The 23,392-nt window shown below is 34.8% G+C and overlaps 1 protein-coding gene across 1 annotated transcript in view; it reads left to right on the forward strand.

Annotated features, from left to right (window-relative positions):
* Nucleotides 1-20,545: 20,545 nt before the first annotated feature.
* Nucleotides 20,546-23,392, forward strand: part of LOC128202934 (protein mono-ADP-ribosyltransferase PARP12-like) — a 35,640-nt gene continuing 32,793 nt past the window's right edge. Inside the window, exon 1 of the mRNA XM_052904124.1 lies at nt 20,546-20,589. The gene's annotated coding sequence lies outside the window, so the exon portion shown is untranslated. The remainder of the gene's footprint in view (nt 20,590-23,392) is intronic.

Here is a 23,392-nt window from a genome sequence, read left to right on the forward strand (position 1 = left end):
TTGTTATTTATTAAAATATGTGCACTAGACTGAAAATTTACAAATATAAGTCCCACAAGTAGTCAAGTGTCATAACAGTGAAATTAACAACTGAAATAAAGAATACATACCATGACCTGAGTGCTTTCACATGTCAGTTATCACAAATCATCCAATAGTGGTATGTCATGTTTCTATCATAGTTCATATTTACCTGATCTAATGATCATTATTTTACTTCACTAATACCTTTACTATTAATTTGTTTTAATTGGTGTGAATTCATTTATTAATTAAAACATCATCAATATTATTTTAATGAAATCCCAACAAAATGGCTACCAGTAGCTTTGATTTGAAATTGGCTCCCTAAATGCTGAGATTTAATTGGTCCTTGGTACAATCAGATAAGATCAGGCTTATCATGCATGTTGTAAAATTGGAAAGGAAATGACAAAGAATTTGGTAGTGGCATTACAAGAAATTTAAGGAATAATAATTCTATAAATGTTGTTATTTCATGCAACTGATTCTTGCCTATAAGTAAAATGTGTTCTTTTGATTTAAATAAGAAATTATAATGTATTTTTGATTTTTAAAATAATCTTTCTTTTTATTTCATTATTTATATCATGCGAAATAAAAACTAACAAAACGTGGGTATATGTTTACTTTTATTGATGGAAACCTTTTCACATATACATATATACATATGTATGAACCATATTTATCAAAAACCTAAGTAGTGACAAGTTTTAGCCGCAGCGTGACGTAAAATCCCGTCGGTCGTAAGACCGCCGGTTGAAGCATCCTAAATGCTTGTAAATGTAAAATAAGAAAAACTGTTCACAGATGTTAAACCTAACAGTTGTACACGAGCTGGCACTAGCTCAAACTAATATTTATGCGAGCTGGCACTAGCTCGGGAGCCGGCACTGGCTCTGACAATACAACGTTAGCCTTGACACATGGTACAATATCAGGAATGACCTTCCCGACGGCCATGCAAGACTAAACTAACTTGTACAACATGTTTCCTAACTATATTTAAAAATTGGTGGACTGTAACCTCTAAACCATTGTAAAGGACATGAGACCGGAGCCACGCTAAACGCTGGTAGAGGTCACAAATCCAGTAGTCATTATTTTATAGTCAATAAATGATTTATTATATTAAACTTAGACTTTTTGATTCAAATTGCAATATATTCAGTTTTATAGACACACATTTGAAATACATTTAAGACTATCGAATGATTCGCACACACACTGTCAGTGCACACCCTGTACTTGCGACGGTACTTCTGCATGGACAAGTTCTTAGCTATTGTAACGAATAATGGCGAGTCCCTTTTGCGTATTTAGCCATCCTTCCAAAGCTAACGTCTTGGGCCAACACTTGCGGTAGGGCGACTTGAACTAGACACATGCAGCCATCCAGGTTTTTTGTTGGTTGTGGTGTACAATGACAGGTGGACTATCCCCATGAGGTTCCAACTGAAACGATAAACTATAACGGCAGTATCGACGCATTTAATGGTATCGTTCGAGTATAACATAGCACATATATTTACGTTTGATGGGATGTGGTGGGCGGGAGAGTTTTTGAATTGTAGCGGCCGCTACAGTATCGCCAAAGAGAAAGAACTATCGCAAGATCTCGTCACGTGATGAATAAAATCTCGTGGCCATGATAACGGTGACATGCAAATGTATCCGAATGCCATAGAAATGGCATCATGTAGCTAAGTAGAACTTTTTCTTAGCAAATAATTTGAATTATATTTATGCAAACATAATTGCTATTATTTTATTTAAGTTTGAAGGTATATTTATCAATAATAAAATGCTTATTTACTGGTTGATTGATTGATTGATTTATTCATTCATATTCTTGTATTTATGTGTGTATTTCATACATGTTTACTTTATTACACAAAGATACTACTTTTTTACATAAACTAAAAGATGCACTTCTTAGTAAAAAGATACACTTAAAATGCACTCTCTAATGACAGTAGATTATCAATAAAACTAAAGATACACTTTTAAAAGGGATGCCAATAAAAAAAGATGTATCTTCTGTTCCTGCCAAAATATTTATGCCAAAAGCTACAGAAACTATAGCTATGAGTAGCAAAAAGTTTAAACATAAACCCAGTTTAATGGCACTGGTTAAATGCCAAAGACAGCCAAAAATTGTCTTATTTTAAATCGAATCAGCATGTACAGAGACAAAAAATAACTTGACCAACATGGATTCAATTTTAGTTTAAAATAAAAAAATCCAAAATAGAATAATCAGGACCTGACGAGATGGGACACATTTTCAAAACAATTTAAAGGAATTTAGGAAAATGATATATTTTCAGACACCTGCGTTTTGAATAAAAAAAACACAAAAAAAAATATTTGGAATTTCTATTTAACTGTGTTATAAATAAATAATAAAATTTTGAAAAGAGAATTTCACAATATAAACCTTTGTTTTTCTCCAAAAGCTAAGTCTTTTGTTTGAAAAGCTTAGTCTTTTAATGAAATACTAACCCAACTTTAATTTAGGAAAAGACGCAGCTAATATGAAAAAGACGCAGCTTTTCTAAGAGGCAATCTTTTACCTAGTCAAAAGACGCAGCTTTAGCTAAGCTTTGATTTATAAAACGCATCTTCATAAACAAAAAACGCAGCTTAGAAGAAAAAACTCAGCTTTTAGAGAAAAGAACATAGCTTTTGTGCAGCTCTTTTTTAAAAAGCGCAGCTTTGAAGAAAAAACGCAGCTTTTTACAGAAAAAAAAACATAGCTTTTGCTAAGCTATTATTAAAAAGCATAGTTTTGCTAACCTTTCTATTAAAAAATACAGCTTTTGCTAAGCTTTTTCAAAATAGCTTAGCTAAAAAAACGCAGCTTTTTGAAAAGCATAGCTTTAGCTAAGCTAAAGCTGAGCTTTTTTTTGGCACGGGTTATGTTTTTCATACGTTTTGTTTCGTCAATCGGCTGTATAGTGGGTGTCCATCTTTCGTTGCCTTTCTGTTAAGATTTTTGTAGTACTTCATATTATATATAAGTTATTTTTGATAAAGTTTGAGTGGCAACAAGCAGAAACTGATGTAACTATAATCGATGGCATCAAAGTTTTCTTTGACTGAAAATAGATCAAAGATGCACTCTTACTTCCAAATACGCAATACCAAAATTAATAACATTGTTTTTACTTACCGAAAGGATTACTAAATATAGAAGACAATGGTTCTTATGAAGGATGCCGTGTTTAATATGAACGAAAGGTGCAGAAAAACACTTTATTTCCACCTTATGAAATTATTAACTTCCTAACCGCCTGCAATCTTCCGACCGTGTTCGGAAAATGCTAATTTGCATAATGTATACCAATCGGAATTAACAAAGCGGAACGACAACGCACACAAAAAGCACAACTTAGGAAAGTCATGGATACATTGGCAGGATCGTCGGTATTGAATATGTTTTTGTATGTTTTATTGTATTCACGCAGTTTATATAAAGAAGTAAGAATTTGCGTTGTTATTTCAAAATATAACGTTGACTTGAAAAATCGGGAAAGTCCAAGTAAATCGTACCAGTTCATGTTCACTTCTCGCTCTCTTGCGGTTTGTCAGTAAAGCAACATGTTAAAATGCTGAACTTAACATAGTTCCTTATCTTCTTGCATCCTACAATTTGATATTTTTTTCTCTCACTTGAAAATCAACTTTCAGCAAACAAGCCTAAAACACAATTTCAGCGACGTCATATCTGAAATGACGTTATGTTTGCAATTTGGAGTGTTTTTCATTTTCTAGCCTATTTAGACATGTTATATAAAGAAAATGTTGGTTTCAGTGTAAAATTGTAGTGTATTTCACATCCTGTTAAAAATAATATTATAATAATGCTTGCTGGTTGTATGATATTTCACTTGTTCATACAGTGATATAACTTTTTGATATTTTTCACTGTTTTGAAATTTTAGCCCGCTCTTAATTCCAAAACAATCATCACCGGGTACCGGGCTGGGAATAAAAACCCCAACGAAATCATTTTCAAATGACGTAATGTAAGCATACAATTTGGAGCGTTTTAATGAAAAACGACAATAAAACGTCATTTAAAATCCTTGTAGGCATAAAAGAAGGAAAAAAAAAGTTTTTTTAGTGTTTGATCACAATATATTTCACCTCTTGAACACCAAAAATAACCACTTATGAAATATAGCTTTTGGTGTTCACTCGGTTACTGTTTTATACTAAAACAAGCAGTTATCCTCTATATCATTCGTGTCAAAGCTGCTTGTAAAATATAACTTTTGGTGCTTACTCGGCGAAATATATTATGATCTTACACTGAAACAAACAATAATCCTCTATTTCTTTTGTTTGTTAGACAAATTCTAAATGATGCCCAAAACAGAGAATTTCAGTAACTGTCAGACTTAGTTCTGCTTGTTGCAGTTCAATTATTTATATTAGCTTAGCATTGTATGTTTAGCAAATAAAATGTTAATGTGAAAACTTAAAAATAATAAATAAATAGGTATACATATGGCACTGAATATAGCATATATTATTTTATATATAAATGTTGGCACATTATAAAATGATATGTATATCAGTAGCAAAATGTACGTATTCAATTGATTTATCCATAGTTTGTTTTTAAAGCCAGGTATACAAATAGCTCCATGTATATGACCAACTCAGGTATATTGTAGAATACCAGGTATGTAAATGAAATCATGTAAATCATGGATTATGTCATATCGTTTAATACCAGGTATGTAAATAACACCATGTAAATCATTGATTCTGTCATATTGAAAAATGCCAGGTACGTAAATGACATCATGTAAATCATTGATTCTGTTATATTGCAAAATACCAGCTTTTAAATGAAATCATGTAAATCATTGATTCTGTCATATTGTAAAATACCAGGTATGTAAATGACATCATGTAAATCATTGATTCTGTCATATTGTGTATATCAGGTATGTAAATGACACCTTATGTGCATAATTTAATCTGTCATACTATATACAAAATATCAGATATGTTAATGCCACCATGTAAATTATAGATTCTGTCATATTGCAAATACCAGCTATGTAAATGACACCATGTAAATCCTCGATTCTGTCATATTGCCTTGATTCTGTCATATTGCAAAATAACAAGTATGCAATTGACACCGTGTTTATCATTGGTTATGTCATTTTGTATAATACCAGGTATGTGACATCCTGTAAACCATCGATTCTGTGATATTGCAAAATAACGGGTATGTAAATGAGATCATGTAAATCATAGATTCTGTCATAATGAAAAATACCAGGTATGTAAATGACATCATGTATATATCATTGATTGTTACAGTGCTTTGTATAAGTGCAATTCAAGTATAAATCATATGTATGTATATATCGGATTGCATTAAAGGGACAAGACACCAGATGGTTTCAAATTCGGCAAATACAGTATTTCCTCAAAACAAGCTTAGATTTATCAATACGAGCTTCTCTGAGTAAAACCTCTCTTTACCCGAAAAAAGAATATGTAGTCGCTGTCTCAGCTGAGTTGAACCGTTTATAAGTATCGCATAATGGTTACCCAGTTAATAGTGTGTATATTTGGCATGTGAAAGTCACGTGATTGGTAACTCATTACATTTTTTCTTCATGTGTTTATCAAACTTGACAAAAATGTCAAACCTGTTATTCATGCTTTCCCCTTCGATGTCATACTAAGAGGTCGATTCGCTATCACTCTGACAAGGTCTGATCGGGGTCATTTTTTGCTCTCCTTTTTTCATTCTTCGTTTTATCAAATTTCTCATTTGCACAACTATTTAGTTATAATATGAATCCTTTGTTGTTGAAATCGTTTATATTCAGCCCCATTTCCTCAAAAACTATCTAAGTGATTCCTCGTTAATTAAGTCAACCCATTTAGCTACTTCACATAACGTTTAGACAACATTTTTATATTAAATTTATTGTCTTGGAATGAGCCAAATTTTGCTTAAATATTTAACAACCAGTTATATAATACTGCTGCCATAAGATCAGATCGCAGATTTTCATATTTCCTTTAACTAAAAGCATTACTAACGCTTTAAAAATGATTTTTTCGACACTTCTTATTAATTGAGATGTATTCTATTGTCAGCTATCCTTTATGACTTGATTGAAAGCATTGATGCCAAAATCGACTGATTCTGTGCACAAACAAGTTTAAGAGCAATAAACGACTTGAGTAATAAATTGAAGATATAAGTATTTCTTTAACATTTGTATCATTACAAAGATTTTCGTATCAAAAGCACAAATTTAGCAAAGGAAATAATAGAAAATCAGAATTGAATATAGAAGGTTTTTTTTGTAAAGTTTTTTGACGAACACATCAAGTAAAAATGCGGATGAGTACACACATACTGATGACAAACTTACTGCAACATAATTATAATGAATGTACAACATAAACTACATTTAATTAACAAATCACATATTATAGTTACAAGAATTTGATGACCTATAACACATGTTAAATATTTTCCTAATTTTCATTTAAGGAATGAATTGCGGGATTGATGTCATAATCGGGGTATGAGCGCAATTGGCCTGGTCAAAGTCTGACCAGCCCAATTGCGTTCATATACCCTATAATGACTTCAATCCCGCAATTCATTACTTATATTTACACCAAAAGTTCATTATTTCATTCAAGAATTGTTAAAAAAATCATTTTATTTAAGAAAACCTTTCAGTAATCCTTTCTTACACATTATGTTAATAGATCGACCCGACTGTAACCGGAAACATTTGATCAAATGACGTCACAAAAACGCGGGAAAAAATCAAGCACTTGAAATCACTTTTAAAAGTAAAATTGAAACACTAATGGCAACAATGCATTTAACATATCATAAATTAACACTTTCTAAAATGTGGTTTTATTTTTTACGGGACTTGCTTACACAATACAAGTCATAGCAAGAAAAACAATTTCCATATATTATATTGTTATTCGGTGATTCACGATCCGAACATATCCGAAGATGTGGCGCTCATCGGATGGTAACCGCAATTGCCAAAAGGTAGTTCATTTAAGGAATGGAAGTTGAGGTGTAAATGTTGCTGGATACATGTAAACAGTATTTAAATCATTCCCTTTAACGATATACAAAGGATTTTTTAACTAAGCTGAGTAAGTACTTTTGATTTTCCTTAAAACTTTGGCAAGAATTAAAGCACAGAAAACAAGGAAATTTAGATCTATTAGGTTGGTGATAGTAACAGAGGGGACATAAGACTATTTTTATGGCTTTGGCCCTTGCCTTGTGCCCCTTAAAAGGGTTTGTTTATTTTCAACAAAATATTGTTGAGTATCACTTCTTAATCAACTGAGAAACAAACAAACACGAATTTATTGTTCTGCAAACTTTTTGTATGGATATGAACTATACTAATAAACCAATTATGTTAGAAACAACAACACATATTGAAGTACAATAAGCTGGCCTGGCATATACAAACAGTGTTGTTCATTTGTTATTACTACAATATCAATAGCTTGTTTATTTTCAAAGAAAACATGTCGAGATGATGTCACTGCCTGAGTGTCGGGGTCAGCAGCGTTGTGCAAAAACTTGGCCATGGTCATTACTAAAAAATCCGGTAGAGAAAATATATAAAAAAGTTGGTATACACGCATGTTGCCAAGTAAAATAAACATGTACTGCAAGGCACATACCACATATAAACATCCCTCACCCCATTGTAATTAATAAAACATTGCCCCAAGGGTGAGGCTACTTTTCACTATATATCTATATGGAATACTTTAAAAATCTTTTCTTAAGAAACAATTGGCCCGATTTCAAAATAATTTCTGCAGGAAAGCTCTTTACGTGACCTCATAGTCAAAATTACTTTAATTGTTCATATTTTGTTACGCGTTATGGCCCTTTTTGACTTTTAAACATTTTACACTAAGTACACGATCGTTTTAAAACGGGACAGATTATAGCTTCACCTACGGCGCACTGGCTGGCGGGCGTTTGGGTATGCGGTTTCCAGTACATTGTCCGATTTATAACTTTGAAATCCATTGTCCAATCAGGTAAGTGATACAGGAAACTCTTGTTTGTTGTGTTTTTTCATGTGTGTTGATTATTAACCATAATATTAGCTAAAATAAATTCAAAGTCTTAGTTAAGAATATCTATCGATGTGATTGTTGCAATGTTGATAAGTGACAAAACACGTGAGTAGTTAGACATTGAGGAGAGCAATACTGACCTTTTGGGGAAGTTTTGCTCTTTAACGAAAATTGTGTCCTTGGGAGCGGGCAAGACCCCTATTGTATACTGTGATTGTCCTTTACGATATAAGTAAACGAATTGACAAAAATGCGAGTATGTATAAGTTAACGTGAATGAAAACTGTTGTAGAACGATATTGTTCTTTATAGTATAAGGGAAACAACTGCTACACTACACGACGTGGAAATACGGAGAAGCGTTATTCTTCTTAATCACAATCGCTGGGTTGCGGGAATACTTTACATTAGTACTTGGTGTTGCTTATTCCAGATCGTTTGTTCACACTTAAAAGCGAGGATTATAAAGACCCATTGTATAGCTAAATTCTCATTCGATGTTAGACCAGTACCGTAATAACTTATGGATGATAAAGAGAAAAGACATTTTAGAGCGATATTATTTTGATGAGAAAAATCCCGCTGCTTACGCTGGTGCGCAGAAACTGTTTCGTGTTCTAAATATCCTGGAATATTTACTGTGTCCTACGTAAAGCAATGGTTAAACGCTCAGGACGCTTACTCGCTTCAGAAGCCGAGGCCACACAAATTTAAGAGAGCGAATGTGTGAGTGACGGCTATCGGCGAGCAGCTGGACATTGATCTTTTGTCGATGTTTAACATAGCTGATGAGAATGATGGTGTGCGTTTTTTGCTTTGCGCCATCGACGTTCTGTCCAGGAAATTGTGGGTGAAACCATTAAAAAACAAAACGGCAAAGGAAGTTTTAAACGCTATGAAGGACATGATGAACGACATTTCTCTGATAGAGATCCGCAAGGTTCGAGCATATAAAGGTAGCGAGTTTTCTAATCAATTGTTTTGGAAATACATGAAGAATAAGAACAAACATTTTTTCACCACCAATAACTCTCCGCAAAGTAATTTTGTCGAACGAGTGCATCTTGTGTAATATAAACTTATATAATTAATTGCTTTTGAATGGCTTGATGAATATGATGTATGATCTTCAATGATGTCATTCAGTTTAAAAAATAATAATTTAGAAGAAATTGGTTTCCAACACATTTCAATTTACAAAATCGTCCACCCGGAAACAAATATGTAAAATTATGTTAAACAAGAGTGCCAACGCCTAACATATTAATTAAAAGCCACTGAGACATTATCAGTGGGTTTCATATATATGATTTACATGGTACACATCCAACTCATTCTCAAAGTTGCTTGGAATAACATCATAAAAAGAAAAGCAGACTTCCAGGAGCCGATACCAATCGTGTAAAACGTAATATTTTAATTCAGCATACTCTACAACACCTTGGACCAATATCAAGTGATATTTTACTCTCAGACAACACGTACAAACATATCCAATTTCCATACGTGTATGAAGTTTTTTTTTAAATGTCAGACAGTTTCTTTAAATACTTACTAGAGCTTACAATATCCCCGTTTACGTAGACTTTAAAATGCCTTACCGCATTTTTCCCTGTGAATGACGCAGGAAAACATTCTAGATACAACAAGGCATTCTTTTCTATTTTACTACGATTCACTTATTAAACCTTTTGTTTTCCTGTCTGAATGTAGGTCTCCGGATATTCCACTTAAATTTATTGCTAAAATGGTGACTTTATTATCCGAAAATATTTGCTTTATTTTGAGACATGCGATGTTAAACTGTTATTTATCGAATAAAACGTTCAATCACTTATTACGATTTAGATATAATAGTATTTTCAGTTTAATAATCCTTGTGGCGCACAAAAATAGTTTTATCCGAAGTTTCAGCCACGTGTATGTCACCTCGCTTTGACTGTCATTTATTACAAGATCTTAAGTTGTATGACCGATATTTCTTCTTCTCCTGTTCATTCAAGAAATATCGAATTGAATTAAAACGCGTCAAGCCTTTTGTATCATATTTTTTTCATTTAACAGTTGAAGTTTTTATACCTAAATCAGCGATAATGAAAGTAATTGACCTCGGAGTAGCAGTCAACAGTTACATTGCGTTAGACGCGTATTGACAATCTCCTACTGAGTGATATCCCTTTTCCTGCAGAGAAAATATGTGCCGCCGCGTAAGACAACTAACTTGATTTGAACTTAGAGATAAAATCAAACGAAACGTTTAAAAAATAACCATTATTTAAGAGTAAACTTAAATACTAAATGAGCATTATTTTGAGTATTTACGCGTTTATTTTTTAAGTCAAAAACTTGAGTTACAACGAAAGGAGTTAAACATGAAAAGAGAAGAACAAGAAATAATCAATGACATATAACGTTCAAAACTTGAAGAATCTTTATGTGACGAAGATGATTTGCGCAGTTTGACAGACATTAAACCTTTTGTTTAATTGCCAATATTCACGGAGCAACACGATGACACCGATGAGAAGAACCACTCTGTTACAGCGTTAACTGTCACTGAGCAACCATCAAGGGGGAGAACGTTTGGTGACGTTGTAGGGCAGTAGAACAGCCGTGCCGACGAACTAACGGCTAGGCGTTGAAGTGGATACGCACCTCGAGGAGACGGCGGAGATTGAGGCATTTTCCAGGGGTTACGAGCGATGGCCAATACCATCCAGGAGAGTTTTAATTTACCGAGACCTGACATTTTAACTATTAGTGGTAATCCGGCAGATTATTGCAGATTTATGAGAACTTTTGAAACAAACATTGAGAGTAGTGTTACTGTTTTTAGGTCACGTTTGTTTTATCTTATTTAATATTGTCAAGGTGAGGCTAAGCAATCTACTGAGGACTGCGATGTACTTTCACCTTAAAATGGCCTTTCAAGAGCAAAGGCAATTTTGGCTTCACGGTATGGTAAGCCGCATCTTGTCGCGCGGTCCCATGTAGATCGTTTAGTTAATGGTCAGCCGTTAAAAGCAAATGATGTTCAGGGTCTCATTAGATTATCCCTAGAAATGGAAAAATGTGAGATTACACTATCTCAGTTAGGTTTTATGTCAGATGCTAATAGCTCTGAAAATTTGAGAAAAATAGTAAAACGCCTGCCTGTGCACATTAAAACAAAATGGGTTGATTAGGCTAGTTCAATTATTGACGGAGGCCGAGAACCAAACTTTTATGATTTGATGAAGTTTGTTGAGAAGCGGGCTACCGTTGCAAATACTATGTATGGGCAAGATCTAGCTGATGAGGGGGTCAATAAAGGGAGCGATAGAGCTTGTGTAAATGGGCCGAAAAGTGAGAGAGTTACCACTTTAGCCATATCAGCAAGTAATAATGACATTGAGCCAGCAGCGCGTATCTTGTCATGTGTATTCTGTAAGGGTCGGCATAAACTAATAGACTGCAATGAATTTAAACAAAAGGATGTTGAATACAAAATAGCATTTGTAAGGAAGCACAAAATGTGGGACAATTGTTTAATCTTCAAGCATATTGCAAAGTTTTGTACGAAACAGAGCGGATGTGACGTACCGAGATGCAGAATGAAACATCATGCCATGCTGCATCGAGGTAACCAGAGTATGGCGACGGGCAGTTGTACATCGACGAATGTGAGTTGTTATGGCAAAAAGGTGTCTACGAATCGTTCCGGTAGCCGTGCATCAGTGATCGAAGACAGTGCAAACCTCTTCTGACGTCACACTTTGTAGCGATTCCCTAGTTAAAAGACAAGACGCCAAAGGTAAGTCGTTAGATTTTCTACAACAACAGTTAATGGAAGTAAGGAGAAGAAAAAGGGCATATAGTTTAATGCAGAGGTAAGTTCTATTGACGGACATGGGCATTTGACCCTTCCAAGAGTGTGGTCTGTAGAACGGTTGACTGTGTCTCTGGATTCACTCCCGAGAAGTCCGGATTTGGCCAAGTGGGATCACTAAGCTGGCATTGAATTGCCTAATATAGACGCAGATGTAGTTGGGCTATTGATTGGCAGTGACACACCGGAAGCCTTCTGGGTGGAAGAAGAAAGAAGAGGTAAGCGCAGCGAACCATATGCCATAAGATCGATTTTAGTTTGGACGATCATTGGGCCTACAGGTAAGTTGTCCACAAATTTAAATGTGCATTATCAACAAGCCGATGTATTACAGCAAATGCACCAACTCTGGTATACAGACTTTCCGGAGTACGCAGATGACGCTAAACGAGAGATCGTCAGGTATAATGATGAAGACAATATCTCAAGAGGATGGACATTACAAAATCGGACTACCTAAGCGCGATGACAAATGTCTTCCACATAACAATCACATGGCACTTACACGTCTAGCAGGCCTTAAAAGGAAATTGCAAGGTAATGATAATTTGCATAAAATGTATAGTGATGCAATGGAAGGATATATATATATATTAAAAGGTCATGCAAAACGATTATGCGAAAGTGGGACAGAGTGTAAAAGTGACAGGATTTGGTACCTACCGCATCATCCAGTTGTAAGCCCACGGATACCAGGAAAGGTAAGAGTAGTATTTGACTGCGCTGCAAAATACAAAGGTATGTCACTGAATGATCGGCTGCTTCAAGATCCCGATTTAGTAAATAGTATAGTCGGAGTACTTACGCGTTTCAGAGAGGAAAGGATTGCGTTAGTGGAAGATATTGAAGCTACGTTTCACCAAGTGTGGGTGATGGATTAAGACTGCCAAGCGCTAAGATTTCTGTGGTGGCCCGAAGGGGACTTAACTCGACAACATGAATGCCACCAGATACAAGTACATTTGTTTGGCGCAACTTCTTCGCCGAGCTGTGCAGCGTATGCATTAAAAAGAACGGCGACCGACAATGCAAAAATGTATTCACCGAAAGTAACCTTAACACTGGAGAGGGACTTATATGTAGATGATCTATTAAAGTCAACAAAGAACAAGGAAAATGCAGTATTGCTTTGTAAGGATCTCCGAAAAATACTCGGTCGAGGTGGCTTCAGACATACAAAGTGGATGTCGAACGGCCAAGAAGTAGTTGATAAAATTCCACCGGAAGAGCAAGCAAAACCGTCTGTAACTGTTAACCTAGAAGATGGCAGCGAGTTCGAAAGAACACTCGGTCTTCAGTGGAACATCAGAGATGATAATTTCTTTTTTGAGGTACATCTGAAAGAAAAGGCGCCTACACGAAGAGGAGTTTTATCTGTAGCAAGCTCCTTATAATATCCGTTAGGATTCGTAGCCTCAGTGACATTGATTCCGAAGTTGATACCACAGACCGCATGTCGTCAAGGCTTAACGTGAGATCAAAAAACTTAATGAAGCCGACATAGAAAAGTGGGGTGATTGGCTTACAAATTTGCCTAAGTTGTCATCTGTTCAAATTGAAAGGTGTCTTAAGGCGGGTGACCTTGATAACTCTTCATGTAATGAAGAGCTGCATATGTTCAGTGATGCTTCACAATATGTCTATGAAGCAGCAGCATACATGAAGATACGACATATATATGACAGACAAGGAAACGGAAAATGTTCATTTGTGATGGGGGAAATCTAGGTTAGCGCCCATCAAGACAGTTACCATACCGATACTTGAATTAGCAGCTGCAGTAGTATCGGTACGATTGTATCAGATGCTGATAAAAGAACTGGACACAAAGGTCGACAACTGCTATGTTTGGACCGACTCAATGATTGTTCTAGGGTATGTTCGAAATACATCACGGCGTTTTAAGACATATGTTGCTAACAGATTAGCTCTTATTCACGAATTGACTTTCCCAAATGATTGGAGATACGTGCCTCCAAACATGAATCCAGCTGGTGTACATCCAGAGGAAAGAGGGAAACATTTTATATGGTTAAACGGACCAAATTTTCTGAACATGGAGAAAGATGATTGGCCACATGAACCTGATCACAATGGAGTACGAAGATGTTGAAATAAAACCAGCTGTTTTGGCTAGCATTGTCCATTCTCAATGCATTGAGTATAAGCGGCGCTTCCAGAAAACACAACGACAACAGATGGCACCGTTGCCAGTTGAGCGGCTTACTCCGGACAAACCTCCGTTTACGTACGTTGGTATGGACTATTTCGGGCCTATGTATGTCAAGGTCGGTCGTAGCCATCAAGAACGATACGGTTGCATGTTCACCTGCTTGACGACACGAGCAGTTCATATTAAAATCGCACATAGCTTAGGAACTGACTCGTTTGTATGTGCATTGCAACGTTACATGAGTTGAAGGGGAAAACCAGAGAAGATTTCCAGCGATAATGGTACTAATCCTACTTCCGGAGAAAGGGAATTAAGAGCAGAAATTGCCGAATGGAACAAGAGTCGTATCATGAATGAATTGGTGCAGAAAGACATAGAATGGCAGTTCATTCCTCCTTATGCGAGTCATATGGTTCAGTCAGTAAAGAAAGCCTTAAAATCGGTAGTCAAAGAGCAGCTTTTGAAAGACGAAGCACTAAATACTCTCATGACAGAGACAGAAAAGATTGTAAATAACAGACCGATTAAAAAGGTAAGTGGTGATAGCAGAGATCCAGAAGCACTATCGCCGAGCCAACTGTTGCTTTTGTGCCCAAATACGTGTATGCCACTTGGTGTCTTTGGCAAGAATGACAATTATTGTAGGCGTTGGTGCGTCAAGCTCAGTATCTTGCAGACGTATTATGGCGACGTTGGGTAAAAGAGTACATACCAAATCTTCTTGAGAGGCAAAAATGGCAAGATGTTCAACGAAATATCGAGGTATATGATCTTGTTCTTGTGTGTGATGAGTCACTACCACGTGGATGTTGGCCTCTTGGACTGGTAAAAGAGGTAAGTAAGGGACGAGACGGTTTGGTTCGCTCGTGCAAGTTATGTGTGAATGGATCAGTGAAGGTGAGACCTGTTACGAAATTATGTCTGCTTGAAAACAGTTTATAAACACGTACAGTTTGCTTAAAACTAGAGAAAGGTAGAAGTTGTTTTAAAGTAAGCCGTTGGTCATGTAGAATTTGATGGTTGGTAAGTATACAACATGCATATGTGTACGTCTTATAATCACGTATTGTATAACCTTAAGATCCTATTTTGTTTTGGAGCATTTAATTCCTAGTTGCTTTAGGTAAATTATTGAATGAACTCCAAAATAAGGGTTCATTGAAGGGCGATGTGCCGCAGCTAGGAATATGTTTTTTAAATTCATAAGCTTTGTGGGTCGCTAACGAGTAAGATTCATTGTAATAATAATAGATCAAATTAATCAGACCGATTGTTTAGATTATTTGCCCGGAATATGTAAGATACGAAGACAAAATATATTTAGAATGGTTACCATGAGCTTGTTTTGGGTTTTGATTGGCTGGCAGCTGCGAGGGCTCCGGGCGTAAGTAAATTTGGTCAGTAAGTGAGGTGCGAGTGAAAATACATGAAAGAATGTTTGGGTTTTGTTAAATAAATCGGAATACGTACCAATGTGAGTATTTAAGTTTTTGTAACATTTTTTTGTTTTTGTTTTTATAAATAAAATTGAGCTACAATATAAAGGACAGGTTAGTTAGGGCAATTGTTGATGGCTAGACAACTTCAGAGCATTTTTTGTAATTTTAAGTATTTTTATGAGTCATGAAAATACTCTGAACATCTATTTGCTATGCTAATTGCATTATTTGGATTGTTATTGTGTATATGATGTATGTGTCTTGATGATTGTGTTTGGGTTATTTCAGATAACCGTTCATACGTTCCTACGTTCCTTAACGTTCCTTTACGTACAATAGCGTTAAGATGTGTTCCATTACGTTCTGTTATGCTGACTGATTGACTGTTTGATTGTATGGAATAAATGTGAACGAGTATATTACAACGAGTTCCGGTTTATTATGTGAAAAAGCAGATCCCGCGGTTAAGTGACTTTGAAACTGCGATAATAATTGTATCTCGACGATTAAGATTCAAAATTATTATTATTTCGCGTGGGTGACAACTACATGGCGAACAGTTGCTGTGGTTGATTTAAAGAAATTGGGGCCAAAATTGTCATTTTACTACACGGGTGTGAAAGTATAATCAATCGATACATTTGAAATACTATCGACATAAACTGAGACACTTGAAACACTAAGTTTTCTTTAATTGTGTACACGTAAAAACAGATACCATTAAATTTCCGACCTTAACATGAGATTTATATTTATGTACAAACACTGTTTGCAGATTATGCTATGCAATTTATTGATTTAGACTATTTCCATGTTTGATTTCCGCCAAAATTTCAGTGACAACATTTTAATGTAAGATAAATATATTCATTTCATTAAACATATGTAATTTAATGATATTATTGACATATGCGATGTAAGAGCAGCAGCACATGGTCTTGACATATGCGATGTGAGGGCAGCAGCACATGGTCTTGACATATGCGATGTAAGGGCAGCAGCACATGGTCTTGACATATGCGATGTAAGAGCAGCAACACATGGTCTTGACATATGCGATGTAAGAGCAGCAACACATGGTCTTGACATATGCGATGTAAGAGCAGCAGCACATGGTCTTGACATATGTGTAAGAGCAGCAACACATGGTCTTGACATATGCGATGTAAGGACAGCAGCACATGGTCTTGACATATGCGATGTAAGAGCAGCGGCAAATGGTCTTGACATATGCGATGTAAGAGCAGCAGCACAATGTCTTGACATATGCGATGTAAGAGCAGAAACACATGGTCTTGACATATGCGATGTAAGAGCAGCAACACATGGTCTTGACATATGCGATGTAAGAGCAGCAACACATAGTCTTGACATATGCGATGTGAGAGCAGCAGCACATGGTCTTGACATATGCGATGTTAGAGCAGCAGCACATGGTCTTGACATATGCGATGTTAGAGCAACAGCACATGGTCTTGACATATGCGATGTAAGAGCAGCAACACATGGTCTTGAAGTATGCGATGAAAGGGCAACAGCACATGGTCTTGACATATGCGATGTAAGAGCAGCAACAAATGGTCTTGACATATGCGATGTAAGGGCAGCAGCACATGGTCTTGAAGTATGCGATGTAAGGGGAGCAGCACATGGTCTTGACATATGCGATGTAAGAGCAGCAACACATGGTCTTGACATATGCGATGTAAGAGCAACAGCACATGGTCTTGACATATGCGATTATTATCAGTAAGAACAACAGCACATGCGAGAAAACAGCTGTAAAATAGGATCCGTTGTTGTATTCTCTATTAGTAGATTGAATATATGATGACAAGGTTTGTTGTGAGTTTCAACATCATGCTGCCTGCTCTCGCCCAGTTGTGCAAAATGATTTTTACTGAGCACTTGCCTGGTTGTCGCTGGGTTTAATATAATTTATGAAATGCGACAAAGGACATCTGAAGCTGCCAAACACGACATGTTTGCAGAATCTGTGTTTGAATATTTCGACACTTTTCTTATGACGAAAGAAATCTGTTATAGCTTCTGAAACATTTGTCAAGTTCTCAACGAAGAAAATCAACGGCTTAAATGAAAAACCGAGCATGAATGGAACAAGCTTATGAAAGAAGCAATGAAAGATTTGTTGAGGTGAGGGCAAACAACAAAAGAAGGGCAGAAGATAATGTTGGAGACCAATGGAGAAAGGTTGAAGAGTCTAGCCATATCGCAGAGCCGTTGAGAGATGACAACTGCATTGTCTCGGAAGATATTTTTTTTGGTTTTTTTTTTATAAGTACCCTACTCCCATGTTTAAATGCTCTCATAACTGTGGTATGTAAAATAAAGCACGGACAAAAGCTCCTTTAAATAAGGGTAAACCGTATCCTATATGTTACTGGTGTAGGAATTTGCTGTTTGTTATTTATTAATCGATCCTGACATTTAAAAAAACTTATTGCAAAGACTAACAAGGTGTTTTATCTTCAAGAGAGTACTTTCATCTGCTTGTATATTTTGTTAATCAGCTTGATATAAGCCAAACATATGCTGTTGTTTTTTTAAATTGATTTCTTTGTACAATATTTCAGGTGCCTTGGTATCCTTAATACTTATCGTCATGTCAACCGTCCCATGTAGTAATTCCTATTTTTTTTTGCTTTTTGTTAAGCAGTCACATGATAATAAAACCTGCCTTTTTTAAATGCATTTTAAAACTGGTGTATTTCTCTTCTACTGAATATTTAAACAAGTAATTTTATCCGTCAATCGATCTTCCATAAAACTGTTATTCTTATACTACGTGAGGTTTAACACGAGTGGTTTTGTTATTTTGTAAACAATTGCGAAATGAATGAGCTAAGTGCATAATATATCCTCGATTTATCGCCAGGTTTTCAAAATTATTGCACAACGATCTAAACCATGTCAGTTCGATTCGATGAATATGCCTAAAAATATATCATTCTTTAGACATTATTTTCCATTCAGTTCTTTTTCGAAACTTCTCTTAAGAAACACGATGTTTGTCACCATAACTTTCAGATCAATTATGTTTTCAGATCATACAAACTCTATTTGTTAAAGACCAATAAGCTATATTTTCGTTTATATCTTACATGCTTTAAATCTCTCAAAATTTGGAAACAAATCTTATAGGCAACACGGTTAAAAGTGAAATTTGCTCGATAATGTTTGAGATAAATGAAACTTTTGTCGGCAGCAGGCTTCGAACTCAGGACTGCTAGTTTTTTTGACTGCGCCACGTTGGATATACTGTCAATTTTATGTTTGTTTAAAAATAATGTTCATGAATTACGGCGAAATAAGTCAACATTTCATTATATTATTTAGGTGATTTAAACGTATTTTCATTTGGCAAAAAGATTCTGAAAAAAATATTTAATTAGTTTTTAAACCTAAAACAGTGTTTAGTTGAGAACTCTTTGATTTAAATTATTTAATCATTTCTCGTTTATGATTCAATTGAACAATCTTAACAGGTTCTTTATAAAGTAGAATATTGTCCATCTCAATTTTAAGCCTATTCCAAATAATACTGTTACAAAATAAAGTCCAATATAACGTTTTCATATTTTAACTGATTGTTAAGAGAAAGTGATATATTTTAGTTATTTCTTTATATTCTTGTAAAACTGTTTACCAAAATTTATTTGATATGTTTGTTTATTATTTGTATACTTTGGCAGTCAACGCTTTTGGTTTGACCCTATTTTAACGTAGTTTATGTTTTTGTGGTGCATATGCTTAGAAGAAAACACTCTTTAGTAAATCAATGAAGCATTTGACAAGATTGTCGCTGAATAATCGATGTATCGAAAGCTTTAATTGGTATATTTGGTATATAAATTCATTTCATAATCAATACTGATTGATTGCCTTCTTGAAGAAAATTTTGCGATTGATAACGGGTTTGTTGTAATTATAGTGTTTTGTTCATATATAATTTGTCTATTTTTCACGTGTTATTGCCACATTAAATACCAATCACGGTTCACAACTAATTACTGCATAGCTGTCCACTGCAAGTTTTTCTAGTTTGTCATGTTTAACTATATTGAAATTTCCACAAAATCATATTGTTATTGATGCAGCTGCACTGACTTGGTTATACCATAAGATCTTTCCTAAATTGTGCTACTGACGAACAAAACTAGATTTTAGCCAAAGCGGAGCTAGGCCAAACTTTCGTAAACTCGATTGTGGAGGGTGAAGGGGATGTTCCTTTCGTGGCGGGCGGGTCCTACCTGAGGAGTTTCATCATATCAATATTCATGCGGAGTGGATGTGGAGACGTGCACCCCCTTCTGAGTTATACATTGTTTGAAACTATAACAGGTGTATTTAAGCACTAGCAAACGCAGTCTTAGGATATCAAAATGGAATTTATCTTAAGAGACTTTTTGTTCTTTGTGCTTTTCAGAATCATTTTCTATTAAACAAGTATCTAGCAGCGATTCAGGTGATATACAAGTACATTTTGTCCTTTATAATGAAATCGGGGTAATAGTAGACCATAGGTAAATACAAACATGGAGTTAAGACCACTCCAACTACCCAGGTAGATTAAGTGAAATTGGTCGGTAGAAACAGGGAAAACGACAAATAACAGTTTCACCTTGCTTCTTGCAAGGTCCCCTTGAGTAACATTTTTTTGTCAAATTGTCTATTCTTGATTATTTTACACATTTGACGGATATAGATTGATATACTTCTCAGCGCCCTTTTTATACATTTCATCAAAAAATGTTTCACTGTATTCTCATTGTGTTTCCATTTCTATCAATTATTTGTACGCTTTGAGCTACTATTTGACTCGTATTGATAAGTTCATGTGAGACCCAACAGGTATTGATTTTGTTATTTTGTAACATTTGCGAAATAAATGAGCTCAGTGTACAATATGAATAGGATTTACAACGAGTGGACTTAAGGTATGACTAACTGATTTACAATTATTAAATGAAGTATTTGAATGTCTAAACAAGCATTATGAACAATGTTCATCCAATAATAAGTTGTTGAGTTAAAACTATTTTTCTGATAAAATTATAAAACCCATAATTTATTATTTTAAGATACTTATCACTATACAAATATGTTTCATTATTGCACAATTGGAATAATCGCTCACGCAAATTAAATTTCAAGATTACAAAATCACAAAATGTTATTTTCTGAAAATTATTTTCGAAACATGATATTTTCCTTTTTCGATACACTTGAGAATCTCTTTTATAATTGCATGAGAAAAATAGTTTTAACTCAACAACTGAATGTAAAAATAAAATCGTAAATAGTATTTATAATTATTGATAGATCTTCTATTAGAGTGTATATAAAAGGCGAGTTAATTAAGAAATATTGAGAAATTGTTTGACAATATTGAGGCAGAGAACCATTATAAACTTTATAACAATACGACAACGTTATTGGGGTCTGTGAATATGCTTCACATCTGTGACTGCCAATCGTCTTGAAATTTGGTGACTCCTTGCGTTATAGTTATTGACTTTGGAGTAGGCTTGTGTATGTTAAACTGTCGCATGATAATAAACAATATCTTCTAAAACTGCTGTATTTCTCTTTTACTTAATATTGAAACATGTAATTTTATCCGTTAGTCGATTTTCAATAAAACTGCTATTCTTTACTACGTGAGATTTGACATGAGTGGCATTGTTATTTTGTAAACATTTGCGAAATGAATGAGCTCAGTGCATAATATGTCCTTGATATATCGCCAGATTTTCAAAACTACTGCACAATGATCTAAACCGCGTCAGTTCGATTCGTTGAAAATGCCTAAAAATAGACCATTTTTTAAAAATTATTTTCCATTCAGTTTATTTTCGAAACTTCTCTAAATGATCTTAACACGATGCGTGTCATCATAACTTTCAGATCAATTATATTTTCAGATCATACAAACTCTATTTGTTAAAGCCCAATAAGCTATATTTTTGTTTTTATCTTACATGCTTTATATCTCTCAAAATTTGGAAACATATTTTATAGGCAACACGGTTAAAAGTGAAATTTGCTCGATAATGTTTGAGATAAATACATGAAGATTTTGTCGGCAGCAGGCTTCGAACTCAGGACTGCTCGGTCTGTTGACTGCGCCACGTTGGATATACTGTCAATTTTTTGTTGGTTTAAAAATAATGTTCCTGAATTACGGCGGAATAAGTCAACATTTCATTATTTCATTTAGGTGATTTAAACGTATTTTCATTTGAAGAAAGCTTTCAGTTTTGCCATCAGTGTTTGTTATTAGCTTTTTGGGCAAGAAGAATTTGAAAAAAAATATTGAATTAGTTTTAAAACCCCAAAGAGTGTTTAGTTGAGAACTCTTTGATTTAAATTATTTAATCATTTCTCGTTTATGGTTCAACTAAACATGGAATCTTAACAGGTTCTTTATAAAGTAGAATATTATCCATCTCAATTTTAAGTCTATACCAAATAATACTGTTACAATACAAAGTCTAATATAACGTTTTCATTTTTAACTAATTGTTAAGATGAAGTTATATATTTTATGTATATTTTCATATTCTTGTATAACTGTTTACCAACAAATTTATTTTATACGTTTGTTTATTATTTGTATACTTTGGTAGACAACGCTTTTGGTTTGACCCTATTTTAACGGAGTTTTTGTTTTTGTGGTGCATGTGCACTTCACATAATAGAAAACGCTCTTTAGTAAATCAATGAAGCATTTGACAAAATTGTCACTGAATAATCGATGTATTGTTAGCTTTAATTGGTATAGTTGGTGTATAAATTCTTTTCATAATCATTGATTGATTACCTTCTTGAAGAAAATTTAGAGATCCCGTATACGCTCACAGTACATACAGGTTTAAATAAGTTGTTTTTGAAAATATCAGCAATTAAGCATATCAATAACATTTTTCATTACGGCATGGTTTTGTTGTGATTATAGTGCTTTGTGCATGTATAATTTGTCTATTTTTCACGTGTTATTGCCACATTAAATACCAATCACGGTTCAAAACCAGTCACTGCATAGCTGTCCACTGCAATTTCGTTTAGTTTGTCATGTATAATTATATTAAACTATCCACATAATTACATTGTTATTGATGCTGCTGCACTTACTTTGTTATACCATATGATCTTCCTTAAATCGTGCAACTGACGAACAAAACTAGATTTTAGCCAAAACGGAGCTAGGGCAAACTTTCGTAAACTCGCTTGTGGAGGGTGAAGGGGATGTTCTTTTCGTGGCGGGCGGGAGGTTCGGGTCCTACCTGAGGAGTTTCATCATATCAATATTCATGCGGAGTGGATGTGGAGACGTACACCCCCTTCTGAGTTAGACATTGTTTTGAAACTATAAAGGTGTATTTAAGCACTAGCAAACGCAGTCTTAGGATATAAAAAAAGAATTTATCTTAAGAGACTTTTTGTGCTTTGTGCTTTTCAGAATCATTTTCTATTAAACAAGTATCTAGCAGCGATTCAGGTGATAAACGAGTACATTCTGCCCTTTATAATGAAATCGGGGTTATAGTTGGTCCGTAGGTAAATATAAATATGAAGTTAAGGCCCCTCCCACTACCCAGGTAGATTAAGTGAAATTGGTCGGTAGAAACATTTGGAAATGCCTCTCCAGGGAAAACAGAACTAAAGCGAAGACCTCATTTCAAAATAAGTACACAGAGCAGTTCTTTATGTGACCCTTTTATCAAATTTATTATGCCC

The sequence above is a fragment of the Mya arenaria genome, chromosome 9, assembly GCF_026914265.1.
Source record: "Mya arenaria isolate MELC-2E11 chromosome 9, ASM2691426v1".
Taxonomy (NCBI): domain Eukaryota; kingdom Metazoa; phylum Mollusca; class Bivalvia; order Myida; family Myidae; genus Mya; species Mya arenaria.